This window comes from Zonotrichia albicollis, chromosome Z (genome assembly GCF_047830755.1).
Source record: "Zonotrichia albicollis isolate bZonAlb1 chromosome Z, bZonAlb1.hap1, whole genome shotgun sequence".
NCBI classification, from domain to species: Eukaryota; Metazoa; Chordata; class Aves; order Passeriformes; family Passerellidae; genus Zonotrichia; species Zonotrichia albicollis.
Window position 1 is genome coordinate 69,303,742 of NC_133860.1, and position 18,764 is coordinate 69,322,505.

The window sequence follows — 18,764 nt, forward strand, 5'->3', positions numbered from 1 at the left end:
GGACAGGGCTCCCCACACGGGTGCAGTCCTTATTACAGTGATGTTTCACCTCATATACACCACATGGTGAGTCATAAATAAAAATCATATTGGTCCCTTTCACTATGGGTTTTTTTTCCACTCTTACCCTTTCCAGTCTCTTCCCCATCCCACTCTGTAGAATTTCAATTTGCCTAATTACACATGTGAAATGATATCTGTTTTCCTAATCCTTTAACTTACTCTCTACACTCCATGCCACATCTTGGAAGCTAATGGGCTTGGAAGAAGCAAAGTTTCAGGGATGACAGCCTTTCCCCAGGAAGGATGTGTACTGAATGTGTTCATTTGCAGATTGAGCTCAGATGAAATGTGAGCTGCTGACTCTGGTAGCACATGCAGTAAAGGCAGGTACATGCCACCTCCCTGCTGCAGCCTTTTCCCAGTGCTTTGTGTCATGGTCAGAGGATGCCAATGTCACAATCGGAAGAGGGGTCTGGTACGATGGCAGCTACCCCTGACAGCCATGCAGGAAGGAAGCTGTAAATCGGCACTGAGTGAAACCTTGACGGACACCAGGGACAGACTGACGTAGGACACCCGTCACTGAACAACCTCCTTCCCAGAGCCACTCCACCTGCCAACACTAGCCTGACCCAGAAGATGCCAACTGAAATTCTACCCCTCAAGCAATGCAAGCTGAACCGAGACCCCTGTGGGCTGAAAGGTAGATGCATCCACAGGTGCAGATGAGACAGAAGTGTGCATTATCCCATCTCACAGCAACTCCACAAATAATTTGTCCCCATTGCATCTTGCAGACCAGGATGTGTATGCTGGCAGTTGACACAACTGGAAATCCTACAACATGTCCAAGAGGATCCCTGAAGGTCAAAGAGCAAGGCACACAGTAGAGAAGCTGTCCCCTTCTGATCTTTGTCATATTCAGCATTCTTTCTGTGAGACCATCTCTCATTGTAGCCCTGCTGCTTTTAGCTGCTGCTCCAGCAGGACAGAGGTCCCTCCAAGGTGGTGTAGCCAGGGGTTACCTTTGGGCCTCATACTGCTTTTGAGCAGAACTACAGAAGCAAGTGGCCACTGCTTTCAACCCTGGTGTTGAAATATCCTCACTACCTCAGTGATTATGACAGGGGCAAGTTTTCTGAAGGCCTGGAAAGCCCCCTATTCAGAAGCTCTGACACTCTGATGTGACAGCCGGCTGCAGTCCGGCAGCAAGGGTCAGACATGAGCACTGCAGCTGATTTTACAATCCACAGGAGTCACACCAGACCATTAGATCTAAGAACCAGTGGGCCTCAAAGCAACATGCTCTTGCTGCCAGGACTGGACTGAGACCTGGTCAAAAAAACAGATGCAAAAACACATTCAAAAGGAAAAGCAGAACAGGCACCACTGCAGCTATGGGCTTTCTGTCTCCACTCGCTGTCTGTGGTTTTAACTTTTCTTTCACTACAGATAAACATCAGCCAACACAGGTGTCACAGGCCCGTTAGGCAATGGGGAGGTAACCAGTTACCTCAGTGGGGGTGCCTTCTCAGCTATTCAAAACAACATGTGCTATGTGAGTACAGCCTGCCAGTGCACCTGGCACATCCCCTGCTCTGAGACCCTCCCCACCTATGGGAGTTCAAGATCCAGGAGTGAATTTAACTAGCAGGACAAAAAAAGGATGATCAAGATTAGCAGGTCTAGGAAGACCATGATAAAAGTGTGTGTTACCAGTGTGGTTTTTCTTGGAGAACTGTGAGAACTGGAATCATTCAGGCACACCACATCAGAGTGGTGGCAGGGAATCAGCTCACGCACCACTGAGATGTATTTGTCACTGGAGGAAAGTGCAGCAGCTGTCTAGTCATGTACAGTAGCAGTGTGTAACAGTTTTATGCTAAGAATGCCTGAATTAATTGGACCTTTGGGTAAGCTGGGGAAAGCAAAATGTAGTTACTAGAGCTGGAATTTATCCACCTTGAAAACATTCCAGGTTATTCCTGGAAAAAGTATTATGTGACCTTCCACAGTGAAATCCATTGTTTAAAAGGACCCAGGATGCCGGGTTATTACGTCCTATTGAAAGTTATCCTGTACTGTAAAGAAATTCACTTTTCAAATATAAGATAATTGTAAGAGGCTAATTTCATGCAGGCAGGTCTGATCAATGAAAAATGCAAATCAATATATACCTATTGACTATCAGAGTAACAGAGCTCTTTACACTGATTTATAAATGCTCCATGCCTGGCTGAGGTGTGCTTACTAGTTTGTTTATAACATATGAGTTATTTAAATAAAATAAATAAGCATTATTTTTTTTTCATTCCTCTGGCCACCCTGAAGGCAGCTGTCATGTTGTAGATGCAGAGAAGTCTATTGAGAAATGATCTAGAGTTAATATCAGACTGTGAGCTTCTGAGCAGCCACAATTCTCTATCATTCAGTAAATTTTGCACCAGATGTGATTGGTTTCTTGTTTAAATTGAATTAATTAAAGAAATATTAAGGTAATGGATGAAGTAATGCCACTATTAGGCTAGTAAGTAATTTAACCAGTACAAACAAGGCAAGTGAGCCAATCTGAACTGATCATGCTTTTGTGTTTAGACAAAGAGAAAAATGTCCAAACTCAGTCCTGAGACTTACTTTTCAGTGGCAGGGTCTCTGCAGAGAGCTCACCTGGAGCACGTGGTACTTCAGTTATGGGGCTGTCTATGCAAACCTATGCAAACCACCAGCTGTCTGAGCTGCATACATTGCTGGAGAGCCCGTCAGCAGCCTGGCACTTGCTGACAGGATGGGCTGGTGCTGAACCTCCTGCCAGAAGCCACCTGGGATCCGATGCAGCTTGTGTGCAGCTGACCTTCCAGCCCTGGGCTCTTCTTGTCTTGTTCAGAAATGAATGCAATGGCAAAGAGCAACTAGGGCATGCTCTCATTGGGGCTCTGCTGTTCAGGTAGCAGGAGGACATCTTCCAGGACACAGTGTCCCACATCTAAGGCGAGTGGGACATTTTTAGTATTAGAAAGATTATTTTTATATTTGCAAGCTTAGAAAGATATATATTTTATATATATATATATATATATATATATATATATATATATATATATATATATATATATATGCAAGCTTCCACTTCCACTTCCAAGTTTTCCACTTGCTTTGTGGAACTAAAACTCCGATACTATTCATACTGGCCTTTTTTGTCACATGCTTTTGACAAACACAAACCTGGCAATTAAAACCTTTATTTAACAAAACACCAAAAAAAAGGGCAAAATTTGCAAAAACGCTACTAATGTTTTTCCCACATGTTCATGTACAGGCTTGGGTGAGCACAGGACAAACTTTTAGCTATCATGTGCCTATGGATAGCTGGAATTCATGGAACTCTGATATCACTGAATTACAGTTTTGTGCAGTTAGTCGTGAAAGTTGGGTGTTCCATTTGACACTTAATGTCTCAGATATACATTTAAGGATTTGATCCAATTAATAGACACTTAAGCTTTTATCCACTTAAAATCTCCCTGGGACATATGGATTGACAAAGCTGATGACACTGTCCCAAAATTGGCTCTGAAGTGACACTGGGCAGCTGTTACACAGCTCAGTGCTGAAAGCTGATCTGGCTTCATCTGCAGGCAGCCATGGAATTGCCTGCCCTCCAAACATTTCAGCAGAAAGAAAGAGGGATCGTAGCCAAAGGAAATGAGAAAGTGATAGGCATAAAAAGTAGAATCAGCTCAAGTGCCACAGAGGGTGATGGAATAAGTCTAAACACAGGCACAACTTTGCTCTACTAAGAGGCTTAGCACTGTCTTCCCAGAGCTAGCTTTCACACAAGGAAGCATTTAAGAAGAAATGAAGTGTTTAAAGGCATTTCAGGAATACCAGAACAAATTCAGTGCTAACAGGACGGGGGAAATAGCTACCACCAGCAAAACATTTGCTCTGCTAGCACAGTCATACTGCTGAATTTCATTCCTTTTCTCTAAGTACATTTGAGACACACTCGAAAAATAAAAATTTCAAGGGAAGACAGAGCAATTATCTCAACACCCTTTCACCAAATCTCCTAGGAATGAATAAAAAGTAGTGTCAGTTCAGCACCAGGTTCTGCAGCACCAGTGGTAACAGGGACTGGAAATGCACAGCTACAACCATGGATGTAAACTTTGCCCATCTCCCATCTAGTAGGAGCCATTTTCCAAACTCAGGGCTAAATATATGATGATGAGAGAAATTGCTACAGCACACTCCTCTGACAGGACACCAGCTCCTGTCTCAGATGACTACCAGTTGAGAGAACAGACATCATCCAAAGAGGAAGCATAACACATGCCTTGTTCCCTTATCCAAAGAGTAGACAAAGCAATTTATCATTTCTTTTGAAGCTGTAATGTTGTAATGGTCTTGTCCACTAATCAGGGAGAATAATATCTTAGTCTTCTGAGGTTATTAGTAAAATTTCCATTAAATGTAACAGGATAAGGATAGGGCCTTTGATCACAGGGGATGAATCTCTCTAATACATGTTGCTGAGGAATGTTTAATCCAGTCTTTGTCCCTGTGACAGATTATATGTTTTGCAGGTAGCACCTGAATAGGAAATGTGGAAAAGATCCTGACAGGGATGTAGGGTCGGAATGAATGCTGAAACACTACTAGAAACTTTATTTGCTGGACGCAGCAACCCTGCCAAAGGTCATTGGATAACATGGCAGCTGGTGGCTCCCCTTGGCAGAATAGGGTGGGATTTAGGGCAGGAATTCACAAAAGGAAAACCAATGCTCTTACTAGAGGCACAGGATCATACTTACAGCTTAAGCCCAAGGACTCCATGCCTCGTGGGCTGTTCCCAGTGTATTTAACAGGAGACCGTGTTATCCCTGAGGATAGCCCTGGCCCTAAAGGGAGCTAGGAGTATAGAAGGAACCAAGTGCTATGCCTGGGACCCAGGGCAAGAGAGCACCTAGGAATCAATGACACACATTTGGTGAGAGTCTGAAAATCAGAACTTCAGAACCAGGTACAATGTGCTGTTCAGTGTTACTGATGGGGCAGAGCAAGCCTCTGCAAGGAAATATGTAGCATGGGGGGCTGTGGTCACTTGGTCTTCAGATGTAGCTCATCCACAAGACCTTGCCATGATTTCATGTTCCCAGAAAGAATTTCTGCTTTGGAAAGTTATCAGCAGATATCAGGTCAGTTTCAGAAGCCAGACAGACTCTCAGGTACTGCAACATGCCCAAGTACCCCATCTGCAAATACACCTGTCATGGTTTCATGCTGGCACAATGCCAGTGCCCACATGAAAATACCTTCTGCCTGGTGTCTGCTGTGAGATGTGATCAGGAATAGAGCAAAGTTGATTCCAACTTAGGAATAGAAGGAAAAAAACTTTATTAACTTACAATATATAAAAGAAACACACAGAACTGAGGATGAAAACCTTCCAAACATTCCTCCTCCCCCCAGCCAAGTTCCCAATGCATCACAGTAAGACAAAACCTTGGACTCTCAATTCAGTTGCCACCCCTCAGATCACCAACTCTCGGTCCATCACCACCCTTCAGACAATCAATTCTCAGTTCATCAAGAGGCGAGGAATCCCTCTTGTGCCATAGGCTTCCCCAGGAAACACCGTTGAAACCTTGTGTGTTTCCATGTCACTCATGGCACTGCCCAGAGAACATCTGCCATCATGACCTCTTCCTTCCATGTCCAAAGCTCTCACCACTGCACATGGACCTGAGCTGCTTCTAGGGTTTTCATTTAAAATGAAAAGGATGCTTAGTCCATTCCAAAAAGAGCAGAGTCTCTTTGGAACACCTGTCCCCCCCAGATTTCACCCCCTGGGCCAAGGGGTCTCAAGAACAGAGATCTCCTCCTCTGATGATTGAGGGCACCAACCACCCTTCTCACCCGTTGTCTCTGTTCACGCACTCCTTCACATAACATCACTGCACTCCCTTGTCTCCGAGCCATTGGCTCCCCCTAAATGCAGTCTGCATCACAGGAAAAAAATGGTTCTGTCCATGGCTATACAAGAAAAGTCCAGCCAAAGGCCACTCCATCATCTCCTCCCACCTAAGATTCTTCTCAACTTGTCTCATGGCCCATTTCCTGCTATTCATCCCTATCTCTCTTCTCATTCAGGAGGAGGATTAGCATTTGCAAGGTTTCCATCATCCAAGAAAAGGGTTAAAAATCTCAGTCTCTGCCTGTCCAGAGCTCCCACGGCTGCCTTGCTGGGCACCTTCTCCTCACCACATCCCTCCCCTTCTCCTTCTCGGCCGGCCCTGCTATCAAATTTCAAGGTGGCCCAGGCACAGACACCGGCTCTCGCTCTCTCTCTCATTCCCTCACTCCTTGGGGGGAAGGGGCAAGGGGTGGCTGCCCAATGAGTCTCCAATGTTCCTCCACCCTTCCATTCTCGGGGCCGCTTCACCTCCCCTCTCTGTCCCAGGCCCGGCCTACCTCACCCGGCCGCATGGCTGCCCCTCCCGCCCAGCCCACAGCCGGGCAGGAAGAGCTCTGAGCTCTTTCAACCACCCGAACCCAAAAGGAGTTTTCCTGGGAGTTCTCTGCTTTTAACCCCCGTGTTCTCAGAGGTGTATCCATGTCCCCAATGGCCATACCATGTGTTAGTATTCAAATCTGAGCACCTATTGGTTTTACCACAGCATCCCAAAAAACTCACTTCCTCTCAAACCACAACCAAAGCACAAAGGACACATGAGTTTACACACAGCATCCTTAGAAACCACACAATATTATTGGAAACAGATATTTAATAGTAAATAAGAGTACAAAAAAAAAAAAAAAGACCATCTAATAGTTTGAAAAGGAATGAAAACTGCAGCTCATCCAGTTGCACCCAGCTGTTGACATGAGCACCCTGGCAGACAAAGTTGTTTATTGGCAGGCTGAGCTCGCCAATGGAGTAGCATGCCAGGTAGGAGTCAGCAGAGCAGTGCCAGTGACCTCAGGAAGGCACCATGAAATGCCCAAAGGGCCACCGAGAAAGGACAGAACTAATAATTTCATCAGTGTGACACAGGCTACTTGTATAAAGCTACTCCTCAGTGTGGGATCTCAGCACCTCAGGACTGAGGTGCCGAGTCACCGAGACCACCCTTGGGGGGCTCGGGAGTCCTGGAATGTTGCCAGAAGTGTCTGGTGGCTGGACTTTGATCCTACACAGGAGATGACACTTGTATGAGGATAGGAGGATTTCACCGGAGTGAATGGTGAAGGGATAAGTTAATTAGAGAGTGAAACACAGGGTTTAGGATTTCCGTACAGGGGGGTTTAGAGAAGTAAGATGGAGGAATTGGGGCGTGTCCTGTCCTTCTTCTTCTTCTTCTTCTTCTTCTTCTTCTTCTTCTTCTTCTTCTTCTTCTTCTTCTCCTCCATCTTCTGTGGTGATGGTGGCACTTTGGGATTGGTTATTACTAAAAGTGCACTGGTTAATAAGGGTAAAAGGTATTGGGGAAAAATGATAAATATTGTATATGTAAATTTGAGTATAAAGATAGGTGACCGCCCCGGAGGGCAGGGAGTGTGCTCATGGCTGGCTGCTGAGCAGACCTCTGTCGGGTCAAGAGAAAATCTTTTAGATAAGCAATTAATAAACACCAAGACCGAGAAAAGATTTGAAGCCTCTTCTCGTCTTTTGAAGCGCGGGCTGCCCCAAGGCCACCCCAGGCCTTTCCAGGCCATCCAAACAGCCGAAAATCGGACACCTCAGGAAAAAAAGCTTTAGAACCCTCCGCTTAATAGCGCCCTTGGAGGCTCCTGGCAGGAAGAAACACAAGCTGATAGCACTGAGCCAGTATTTACCTGTGAGGAGCGAGTCAAGAGCACATTTTGTCACATGGCTGCGGCAGAGGAATCTGCTGGGGGAAGTGCACAGGGTGCATTTCAGAGGCAACTGCATTCAGTCCTCACTGCCTTCTGGCTGTCAGCACTCAGCTTCAGCAGAGCTGTTGGGTGCTGCAGCCACCCTCTGTTCCACGGGGCCTTCAGCCTCGGGAAGTGGGTTACCAGCCTCCCAGCATGCAGCCAAGGGGGAAAGCAGCCACAGCCCGAAGGATCAGGAGGCAGAGGGCAGATAGCTACAGCAAATGAAGTCACACTTGGTATTTGCTGTAGCTGCTTGCATCCAAAAAGGCTCAGACAGGACTGGGAAGGAAGTGTTTACACTGAACCAGACTGCAACAAGGGATAAAAATCATAATGTGTGTGGCTTTGTGGAGCCTCTACAGCATAGCTCTGTTGCCATGAAACAGGGGAAGTGTTCCAAATTCTGGTCACACAGAATTTCTGGGAGCGAGGGAGAGTGAGGCAAGAATTACAAACAATAAGGTGCTAAGAAATGCAAACTGATAACCTCACTAATGTTTCTAGTTTTCACTTCCTATGTGTTATTCTAGACAAGAATATAGAGATTTTAGTTTGGGATGGCATTTTAGAAAGAAAAGCACGGAAACACTCTTCTTCATCAACAAACATTGATGATTTGCGTGCCTCTGAGCAGGTGGCTCTGAGCAAATGACTTGTAGGGGGGCAGTCCCAGTTTTGGCAATTTATCCAATGAAATTATGTATCCAAATCCACAAGCCAATTTCAACCACACTTGGAAGTAAAATTAATCTCTGAGGCTTTAACCTAAGTTTCCGATGGTGTTTGAAAGCAGGGAACTGTTAGTTAGTATCCCCAGGGAAAAAGAAAACACATCAGATGTTCGAAGATTCATTTCAAAGAGACTGTGCCAATTAATTCTAGCGACAACGAAAAACCTGATCTCAGTCATGTGGAGAACTTCGTCCTGCTGAAAATCACCCAGAGTATTTAGTTGCTGCTGTGGCACCACCCTACTCCCCCAGCAAGCCCTTTCAGCTCTCGTTCTTTGCTCTCTTTCTCCACCCAGAGCCCTAGTCCTCCTTCCAAGCTGTGCAATCATATGCAATGTAAGGCCCAACCTGCCGCCTTTGCTGTCATCCCCTCTTAATTTGGAGTCAAATGCTTCACCCTCACAATTATAACTTGTGAACATGAGGCAGTGCAGAGACAGAAAGGGAAAGTAAAATCCTCCTGCATGTTTTCCCATTAGGACAGATTGTGCAGAGAAAAACAAGCTGCCTCTGGATTAATTTTCCACCCATGTCCCTACTTTAGTCCAGGCTACATCTGGCACTCCTGTAGGCTCCTAAAGACAAACTGTGGTGGTGCAGTTAGGTAGGGTCAGCAGGTAGGGTCAAGCTTAACATTTGAATGTTAAGGTAGAAAGGATGGATACTCCTTCCTGCCATTTCAAGGATTTAGGGCCCTTTTCTGATTCTGTTAGGCTTTGTGGGAGATCCTGTGAAAACCTTGGATTTGTACATGTATCAGCATTTTCCATAGTCATGGATGCAGGGATTGTTGGGCTGGCAGGAAGTTTGGTTCCTCAGTCCTCATTGAGAAGCAGACAGCACTGACACTGTGGTGCACTTAGCAGCCCTGGTGCTCAGTCTGCAAGCACCACAAATGACTCTGATGGGAAATCTCATTCAGGAGCATTAATTGGCTCCTAAGAACCTGCGCTTACAAGGTCACCTTCAGTTTTCAAAACTTCTGGACTTAGGTTAAGGTGACATATGGAAACAAATGACATGACACAAAATATCAGAAGGAAGCATATGTTTTGCCTCGATAAAATTAGTGCACTCTTTGGCAAAATTGTATTGACTTTTGGTAGCTGGGAATTCAAAATGTCTATTCAAGATCCTGCTGTTTGCCACACATTAATCTAATGAGTTGCCTGTGAAATAAACCATTAGAAAAGCCCTTGTTAAATTGTATCAAAGTAAATGGTTATCTAAAATAGACACCACAGGGAGGTTCTTAATTAGTCTGTTGTCAGCTGGGACTGGAAATGCTTGCAGCAGCATGAGGCTAATTAATTTCTCATCCTGCCACACGGCAGCTGCCTGTCAAAGCACAAGGTAAGACTCAAAACACACCAATGGCTGGTTGCTCCTTTCCAGACACCATGACAGCAGCAGAGGAGGGTTCCAGCTTGGCCTGTGCTCACTTTCCACAGGGAGAAGGGTTGAGGGTGTGTCCAAGCCCGGTGACTGTGCCTGGGATAAACTCTCTGTCTAGACAAGGAGTCTCTGATGCCCACATTCCATTGCTTCAGCTGGACATTGCTTCCTGGATGGAAAATGAAAGTTAGTCTTGGGAGGAGGGCATTTGGAATCAACTGGAAGCCCCAAGGGTCTTTGCCCTGTGTCAGGGTGACACTGATGAGTTGTGCCCATCTGCTTGTGGGGTGGCAGTCAGGGAAGCGGGAAGGACGCTGGCTTCTCCTGCAGCAGTGTCCTTCTCCTGTCCCTCTGACAGCTGTCCTGCTGTAGCAGGGCTTCTGGGAATGGGCCAGCTAAAGAGACAGTGCCCCCACACCCTGGGGCCCCAAAATGCCATCAGAGCCTGAGGAACAACTTGCACTTTGGAGGAAGGAGTAAAAAGTTACCAAAATTCTGTTACCATGTCTTTCCTACCACCATACCAATGAAAACTGTTTTCTTTGGTGGAAGTGATTTAAACAGTTTTGTACATGCTTTGGACAGTATTTCACCACAACCCACAGAGCAAAAAAAGAACCTGCCATGTGGCCCTCTTTATTGACTGTAAATCCCTCAATAGAGGATGGAGGGTACCTGATGCTGGATGCAGAGATGGAGCCTCAACCAGGGAATGGGTGGTGATGGGCTCTGAAGGGTCAGCAATAGTAAACACATTGCGTAAATACTCTCTGCACCCTCCAAACCTGCTGTCTCTGGAATGTAGTAAGGCACATCCCCACTCAAATGGAGCTGCCCCAAGTGGCCTGCATTATCTCTGCTCCAGGCAGAATGCAGGGGAAATGAGTGTGGGTAGTGGAACAGGTCTGGCCCTTCTGAGCCTGTTCTCAAGGCTTGGTTTGCACCAATCCCTCACTCCTGCAGGATGGCTGGAGACCTTCATGTGCTCTGCTCCTCCTCTGCAACATTTGTAGCTGTTTTTGCAGCATCCTTCCTCATCCTTCTTGTTTCTTCAGAGACACAGGTCTGTTCTACAGAAAGGGAGTGAAAAGCAGTGTATTTACACCCACACTCACAATCAGGAGCCACTTGATATCCCCTGATATCAACATGCAAGGTTGTTACCAACTAAAGGTTGCAAGCACTCCAAGTATACAGCAATAAATACTTTATTACACCCCTGAATCAAATGCCTTTGAAACACAAGAACATCCTACTGCATTGAAATGTGTGTAATGCTGGCAAAGTCCTCCCCCATCACTGCCCTTCACACCTTTGTGGTTACACATCTCCTCATGTAGGAAACACCAGGATCTGTGCATGTAGGAAACACCATGCATCACAAAGCATGCCCAGAGCTGTGCTCCCAGCACAAGGAACACAACCCTTCCTTTAATACTGCTCCTGGCCACAGTACAGTACCATGACTGACTCATGCTCGTTGTCATCTCACCATCTGTAATGCTTAGTAAGATAATGGATACTTATGGATGCAGCTTATGGGAAAAGGGAACAAGTCCACAGAAACAAATATTGCCATCTGTGAAGCTGTCCCCATTAGCTGCCTAATTAGTCGGTAGGGCAATAAGGTTAATCAAATACACATTTAGCCACTCTTACGAGTGATGTCTGCACAAGTCAGTTCATAATTTTTAGACCGTGGAGGCATGCAAGGGCCATGGTGATGCACATGCATTTTTCTTTGGACAACAGAACATATAATTTTTCCCCACTCCATCACAGAGGCCTTACCACTACTACCACTTCCTACCCATTCATTGACTATCAATGGAGGAAAACAACAAGTTCCTAAAAACCATTTCTGCATATTCTTCCCCATAACCCCTCATGGAGGGTACCTTTGGGTACAAACTCAAACACTGTTTCCTCTGAAGGCACTCTTCAGCAGCATGTTCACCATGCTGGAAGGAAGCCTCAACAGACTTCTGTCACTCCCTGATCTTGGTCTCTGGTGTACCCAAAAGCCAAATAAGAAAAAGGAAATTTCACAGTGTATATGTGCTTTGTTCTGACCCCCAGCAGTGTTTATTGCTAGGTATCGATCACTGGGACAGCAGAACTGGCAGGTACCTGTCTCACAGCTCACCTCTCTGCCCTGGTCTTTAGAGAGGCTCTGAAAGCTCTTCACAGTGGCCACCAGCAGCAGCTAGCGGGGCTGAGGTGAGATGGGATGTCTCACAATGGAAAAGTGTATCCTGAAGTTCAGAGGGAACCTCCCGTGTTCCTGTTAGCACCCACTGCCTCTGGTCCTGTCACTGGGCGCCACTGGAAGGAGCTTTGCTGTGTCTTCTTTGTGAGCTCCCTTCATGCACTCACAGACATTGATGACATCCCCCTGTGCCTTCTTCTCTTCAGGCTGAACAGGCCCAGCTCCTCAGCCTTTCCTCATAGCAAAGGAGCTCCAGCCTCTCAGTCATCCTAAGGACTCTTCCACTGAAGGGTCCATTGGAGCACAGGTTCTCTGCAATATGTTCATGGCTCGATTCGATCGAGGAGCAGAGAACTGGACAAAGTACTTTAGGGATATCCTCACCAGCTCTGCATAAAGGGCCAGGATCACCTCCCAGCTGGCTGGCAAAACTCCTTCTAATGCAGCCAGGACACCATTCTCTTCCTTTGCCCCAAAGGCACTTGCTGTCTTACGTTCAGTTTGCTGTCCCCCAGGACTCCCAGGTCCTACTCTGTCAAGCTGCTTTCCAGCTGGGCAGTACCTAGCATATATATTTTTTTTCTCCCCAGGTGCAGGATTTGGCATTTCCCCTTGCTGAATTTCATTAGGCTCCTGTCAACCTATTTCTCAAGGCCGTTGATGTCACTGTGATGGTAACATGACTTTCTGATATCAGCCTAGCTTTATGTTCTCTGAAAAATTCCTGATTGTGCACTCTGCCTCATCACCCAGATCATTAATGAAGATTGTTGAAGGACCCAGTATTGACTGCTGGGATACACTGCTAGTTACCAGCATTCAGCTAGATGATGATGATGACCAATCATCAGCATTTGGGTCTGCCCATTCGAGCAGCTTTCAGCCCAGCTCACTGTCTGCTCACCTAAGCCATACAGCAACTGCCTGTCTCGGAGGATCTTATGGGAGACAGTGTCAAAGGCCTTCCTGAAGCCCAAGTAGACAGTACCCACACTCCCCTCATCCAGCAGGCCAACCATTTCACTGTGAGCTATCAGGCTGATCAAGCATGACTTCCCCTTTTGTGAATCCATGCTAACTGCTTCTGATTATTTTCTTGGCATTCATATGCCTGGAAATATTTTCCTGGATTAGCTGGTATGTCTTAGCAAAGGTGCAGATGTGGTATGAAGTAATCATGGGTCAGGAAATCAGGACTGTTATGACAAAGATTTCATTTCTTCTTTTGTATCCACAGCATAGGATGATTTTTTTAAAAGACACATTTGCACTGTTTAAATGAGCTATAGACTTTGATGATATCCATCCCCATTTAAATTTGGTTCAAGTTTAATTGGCTTGGGAAGTTCCAGTCTTCCAGAGCCTGCAAGGAACATGCACAGTCTTTTGATCAGTTCCCTTAGTTTTATACTAAATTTTTCTAAACAGACAGGAAGGATGTCAGCAAGCTTCACAGAGAGAATTAGTCATTGCAAGTACCCTAATACATCGTCATGATTATCTTAAAACTGCTTTAAAAGTGTTCAGCACATCAAAAATTATTAGCTTCTTCTGCAGAGGTAGGTCAAGACAACCTGTTTTCCCTTCCTCTTTCTCCAAAGACAAGCAAAGACAAGACTCAATTAGAGACCCCCTTTAAGAAGTGTTTTCTAAGTTCTCTGGGACAAAGCAAGCTACCCATTATTCACTGTTGTGCATAACATGCAGTACTTGTGGGTGACTCCCCTGAGTTTATTGCATCTTGTGTGAGCAATTTTCGATAGAAGAAATAAAGTATATTTAATCAGGAGCTTCCCAAAGGGGAAGAGCACATCAGGCAGAGCGATGCAGATAGATAAAGTTCCCAGTGAATTATATTGGCTAATTTATTGCCTGATGCCGTGACTCACACAGCAGCCTGTACCTCTTCCACAGCAATCCTGCTAAGTCCCCGAGGTCACCTCAAGACGGATGCATGACTCACTACCAGGGTTTCTGAATCCCACTCCTGGTGTGATGCCTCAGTGACAAAACACAAGCCCTTCAGGCATCTGATATTTCTCTTTTGCCCCTTTTTATTGATCAGATGCTCTCATCAGCAGAGTCCTTCCACATCCGGCCAATTGGCCAGCAAGCCGCAGTCCAGCACAAATTATTATCCACAAAGAGCAGGACTCAGGGGCTTGACTGAACAGTCAGAGCCCAAAAATCCTCCCTCAGGTGAACTTGTGCTTGAGGACATGAAGACCCAGAGAACTTTTGAGAGCAGTCCAGAAGCATGGAAGAGGCATTAGAAGTGGCTACACAGACCCCATAAGAACTAGAAATAAGGTAAACGTGAAGCTGGGTAAACAACAAACATTTTCAAACAGGGAGGAAAAAAAAAGTCTTTCAGCAGAGGCATATGAGTATCACAGGACATAGCAGCATATTACAAAAAAAATTGTCAAGTATTTTCTTTTGTATATGCTGCCAAGAAAACACAATGTACAAAAAGGCCTGAAGATGGATGCTGTGCATTCAGCACCCACTTTCAGCAAGGAGTACTTGCTGCAGACAGGAAGAACTTTTGTGAAGCAGCTCTTGAGCAGGCTTGAAGTGCCTGCCAGTGACCTCAGCAGAATGACTGACTGTCTCCTCAAGCTAATGGGGTGCCTCAAATATGTGCACAAGTGCATTAGAGTAAAAGCTTGAAATTTGAGTATCACAATCCACACCGAACTTGCTAGCAAAACAAAGTCCCATGTTCCATATCCAGATTACAAATAGGACCTACATGATCCCACACTCAAAAACAGTACCAAGTTTTAGCATTACCACAGAGCTTGAGAGGTGAAAACTAGAGCCTAATTTTACCTATGATGTTATTAAGGGCTTGTGGAGTTTTTGGTATGAGGTCTTATAAGTAAGCCAGCTGTGAATTGTAATGTATTAATTCAAAACTCCATCTGCTAGGATACTAAAAATTATGGCACACACACTTTTCCATGGATTTTGCAGTACTGCCTGGTCAGAGAAAGTCTTTGCTCTTGCAAAAAGCCATTGTCTGAAGCAGATAATCGTATCTGCAAAACAGCAGGTTCAGAAAAGGGTTTAAGAAAGAAGTACCAGGAAAAATTACCTGTCATTCAACTGGTACCCTTTCCACCACATCCTTCTTGGTCCATCGTTTTCTGATCTCTATCTTCAAACCTACATAAAAAACCAAAAGGAATGTAATAAACCTAAAGCTGCTTATCCAAATAGCTGTTTTGGTTGGTCCATGGTTATTAAGAAAGGTCAAAGAAAACGTACTCCTCTGATGACACAACTAGAAAACCAGAAACAACAGATGAGACGAGGCTGAGATACTCAGCAACTTTTTTCATTGTCAGTCTCTCTTCTCACGCCTCTTGAGTGGATGGAAAGCAAGGTTGGGACTGGATGAGAAAAGTGCTTCCTTTCCTAAGAGATCAGGTTCCTGGTCATCTGAGGAACTAGAACATATATGTCTGCGGGATCCACTGAGGTGCATCCCAGAAAGTCCTGAGAGAATTGGCTAATGTAATTGTCAAATCACTCTCCACCATATTTGCAAAGTCATGGCAGTCAGGAGAAATCCCCAGTGACTGGAAATAGAGAATGAATAGAGTGACTACATCAGTGGGCAAGGGAAGGACTATGAATGTCATTTATCTCCTGTAAAGCCTTTGACATAGTCCTTTACAGCATCCTGCTCTTTACATTGGAGAGAGATGGACTTTTAGATGGATAAGGAATTAGTTGGACTGTCATACTCAGAGGGCAGTGGTCAACAGCTCAGAGTCCCAGCGGACATCAGTGACACGAGATGTGTCCCTCAGGGGTTTGTATTGGGATCAGTGTTATTCAATATCTCATTAATGACATAGACAAGGGTACTGCATGCACCCTGTGCAAAATTGCAAATGAAATCAAGGTAAGTGTTGTGGTTGACACTCCTGAAGGATGGGATGTCACACAGAGAGATGTGGGCAAGAAGGAGAAGTGGGCCCATGGGAATTTCATGGTTCAACAATGCTCTCAGCTTTTCATTGTAGCAAAGATGCTCTGTATCTCCAATCATCTTGGTGTTCCTCCTCTGGACTCACTCCAGCAGGTCCACGTCCTTCCTGTGCTGGGAGCCCAGAGCTGGATGCAGGTTCCAGGTGGAGCAGAATCCCCTCCCTCCCCTGCTGCCCACGCTGCTCTGGATGAAGCCCAGGGCACGTTTGGCTCTCTGGGCTGGGAGTGCCCCTGCCTGGGTCATGCCCAGCCTCTCACCCACCAGCACCCACAAATTCTTCTCACAGGGCTCCTCTCCATCCATTCACAGCTTGTGCTGTTATTGGGGGTTGCCTCAACCCAGGTTCAGCATCTTGAACTGAGTCCTGTTAAACCTTGTGAGATTCCCATGTGCTCACTTCTCAAACACATTCAAGTCCCTCTGGATGGCTTCCTGACCTTCAGCGGTGTCAACAGCATCACTCAAAGCAGGTTGGCTGCAGACCTGCCAGTGGTTCTTCTTTATTGAGGAAGACATTAAACAATACTTGTCCCAAGGCAGATCCCTAAGGGACACTATCTATTACCAATCTTCATGTGAAGATTGAGCTGGGTTGACCACTACCCTCTGGATATGACTGTTCAGCTAATTCCTTACCCACTGAACAGCACACCCATCAAATCCTTCTCTAGACAATTTAGATAGCTACTGGGTAGCTTTTAATAGGAAATGTCAGTCCAGGGAGGCTGAGACATCAGTGGTTCACAGTTCTCTTTCCTACCTTTTTTAAAGGTGGGTCCAATATTTCTACTCTTCTAATCACCTGGGACTTCACCCGACTGTCAGGACTTTTCGACTACCGTGGAGATTGGCTTGGCAATTATGCAATGTAATTCCTTTGGGACTCAGGAATCATCTGTCACAGTTTAACTCCAGCCAGCAGCCAAGCCCCAGCCGCCGCTCACTCACCCCCCCCCTTCCACTGGAATTGGAGAGAGAATCACAAGGGTAAGAGGTAGAAAAGTCATAGGTAGAGGTGTAGACAGTTTAGTAGGGACACTAAAATCCATGCAAAGCAAAACAAGGATTTTATTCTCTGCTTCCCATGGGCACGTAGGTGTTCAGCCATCTCCAGGAGAGCAGGGCCCCATCATACCTGACAGACCTAGGCAGATGAACATCATCACTCCAAATGTCCCAGCTTTCCTCCTTCTTCACCCCACTTTATGTCCTGAGCCTGAAGTTGCATGGCCTGGAAATCCCTTTGGTCAGTTTGGGTCACCTGTCCCAGCTGTGTCTCCTTCCAGCTTCCTCACCAGCATGCAAGAACACACAGCAGAAAAGGCCTTTGCTCTGTGTGAGCCCTGCTGAGCAATAACAAAAACATCTCTGTATTATCAGCTCTGTGTTCAGCACAAGTACAAAATACAGCTCTATACCAGCCACTCTGAAGAAAATTAACTCTACCCCAGACAAAACCAGCACAGCATCTCATCAGATCCATAGACACGTATGTTCAGGTTCTTCAGGTGATCACAACCCTGATCTATTACAGTAGAGAGCACTTTTTTCCTTCAGTCCCCATCCTGTTGCCCATCCACTCAAGAGGGGGGAAGAGAGGTTGCCATTGAAAACTGAAGTAAAAACATGGTTGAGTACCTAATTTTTGTGCACAGCACTGGAACAGAAACTTCACCTCAAAGGAGTCATTTTTCTTCTCTAGTCATGAACAGGATAGAAAATGCAACCATTTGCATTGTTGCTCAGTTGTGTTAAGTGGCACTTGCTGATCTCTTGATTTCTACCTTGGGAAGACAATTTTAACAATCGTGGCATGCTTTCCTGGAACTGGGTGATTGTTTTCCCTTTCTATCCCCTCCTGCTGGAAGCATACAATCTTGTCTTGAAATCACTCACAAAGGGACAAATTGAAGACATTTAGTTCCACCTTTGTCCTGACATTTTCTGTGTTTTTCTGTCCACTAACAGCTTTCTGTTCCAAAGTAGATGTTCCCTCTTCCATCTCAGTAAGCCTGTCGCTTAAATTTGAAGGGCCATTTTTATTCCTGTTAGATACTCTGACATGTACTTCAGCTCTTACAGCAATTTTCCCCTCCACAAATGCCACTAATATTTACATTTCTGTGTCCTTTTTCTATCTCTGAAGGACTGTTGATGAGTACAGCTTCAGGTAATTGCTTTTTCCCAGGCATCATAATTTGTTTTTCAACAAAAGGACTATTTCCAATTTTTTGAAAAACTATCCAAATGCAGTAGGGGAGTTGAAGGAAGGTCAAGGGGCAGGAACAGTGGCTTTCATTAGCATTAGTTACCAACATACTCATAGCTTCATAACTTCATAACTTACAACATTTTAGTTCTGTGGGACAGGCTTGCTGAAGGTTAATCACTTCCTTTCATCCAGAATCTTGCTGATGGATAAAAAAAGGCATTATTAATTCCTAAGTAAGGACATAAAAGCTGTGTGTCTAAATAACAGCAGATGGAAAGAAAAGCAAATTTTCACTCTGGAAAATAGGAG